This window comes from Cebus imitator, unplaced genomic scaffold (assembly GCF_001604975.1).
Source record: "Cebus imitator isolate Cc_AM_T3 unplaced genomic scaffold, Cebus_imitator-1.0 Scaffold36, whole genome shotgun sequence".
Classification (NCBI taxonomy): domain Eukaryota; kingdom Metazoa; phylum Chordata; class Mammalia; order Primates; family Cebidae; genus Cebus; species Cebus imitator.
The window spans coordinates 1,648,944-1,650,891 of NW_016107351.1; positions in this window are offsets into that span (position 1 = coordinate 1,648,944).

A 1,948-nucleotide genomic window follows, 5' to 3' on the forward strand; every position below is an offset into this window, starting at 1 on the left:
AAAAAAAAAAAAAAAAATGCTTTCTTTGCCATTCCTTTGGCTCCTAAGGGCCAACCCATTGTTGCTTTTAAATAAACAAACCCTGGTTTGGGAGACACAACCCAATTAACCTGGGCTCGGCTGCCCCAGGTTAATTTGGTTTCCCCTGGCAACGGCAGCCCCAGGGTTTTAAGAATTCTCCAATTCTTTTTGGGAAAGCCCCTCGTCAGGACCTTGTGGCATCCCAGCTGCACCCGACTCCAGTACGTGGATAATTTACTACTGGCTACTGAGACTGCTGAAAGCCGCCTGCAACATACTAAGGACTTACTTTACCTCCTTCGGAAGCTTGGGTATCAGGTCTCAGCCAAAAAGGCCCAGCTTTGTCTTTCCAGGGCCTCCTATTTGGGATGTAAACTAACCCAAGGAAAAAGAGCACTCACTAATGCTCAAGAAGAGGCCATCCTACGAAATCCCCACTCTACCAAGAAACAGGTATGTGAATTCTCGGGGGCTGTGGGATACTGTCGCCTGTGGATCTCTGGGTTCACAGAAATTGCCAAGCCTCAGTATACCACTACAGGACGAAGTGGCCCTTTAGTTTGGACTGACACGGAAGAGCAGGCCTTCCAAAACTTAGAAAAGGCATTGACTGAGGCCCCTGCTTTAGCCCTTCCAAACATCTCAAAACCACGACACTTGTTTGTCTATGAAAATGAGGGAGTGGCTAAAGGGGTGCTCACTCAAACCTTGGGGCCATGGCGACGCCCAGTGGCATATTTGTCTAAAAGACGGGATCCTGTGGCCTCCGGGTGGCCAAGTTGCGAGCAGTTGGGGCACGCCTAGCTCAAGAGGCTGATAAACTCATGAGAGAAGTGCCAGAAGTTAACCCTTACGGCACCGCGTGCTGTAGAAACACTGCTGCGTGGTGCTCCTGGTAATGGAAGCCTAATGCCTGCATCCTGCAGTACCAGAGTTTGCTGTTAGATCAGCCTCGCTTCACTTTCTCCCCTACAAGGTGTTTAAATCCAGCTTCTCTGCTCCCTGATCCAGACTTCACTACCCCTGTATGTGACTGCCAGGAACTGCTAGAAACCACAGAAGCAGGCACACCTGATGTCCAGGACACTCCCCTGGAAAAGGCGGATGCCACTGTGTTTACAGAGGGTAGCGGTTTCCTCGCGCAGGGGGTACAGAAAGCTGGTGCGGCCGTCACCACGGAGACCGACGTGCTGTGGGCCCAGGCACTGCCGGCTGGTCCCTCTGCGCAGAGGGCTGAGTTAATTGTCCTTACTCTGGCCCTCCGACGGGGCAAGGACAAACGTGCTAACACCTACACTGACAGCAATGTGCTTTTGCTACTGTACACGTTCATGGGGCCACCTATCAAGAGCGGGGACTACTCACCTCAGTGGGAAAAACTGCTGAAAACAAGGAACACATTTCAGCCCTGCTAGAGGCTGGCTGGCTCCCCCTCCAGGTGGCTGTAATTCATTGCAAAAGACATCAGAAGGACCACTCTGCGTTGCCAGGGGAAACCAAAAGGCAGACTGGGCCGCCCCGGAGGCTGCGGTTCTCCGGGTTACTCCACTAACCCTGCTTCCAGCCATCTCTTCCACAGCCTGATCTACCCGACCACCCAGCGTACTCTTCTGAGGAAGAAAAGCAGGCATCGGATCTGCGAGCCAGTAAAAATCAGGACGGATGGTGGATCCTTCCAGACTCCAGAATCTTCCTGTCCCGGGCCCTCAGAGAGGCCTTCATCAGCCGCCTCCACTCTTCCACCCACGTGGGAGAAACGAAGCCGGCACAGCTTTTGAGAAGCTGTTTTTTTTGTTGTTTTTTTGTTTTTTTGTTTTTTTGAGACAGAGTTTCGCTCTTGTTACCCAGGCTGGAGTGCAATGGCGCGATCTCGGCTCACCGCAACCTCCGCCTCCTGGGTTCAGGCAATTCTCCTGCCTCAGCCTCC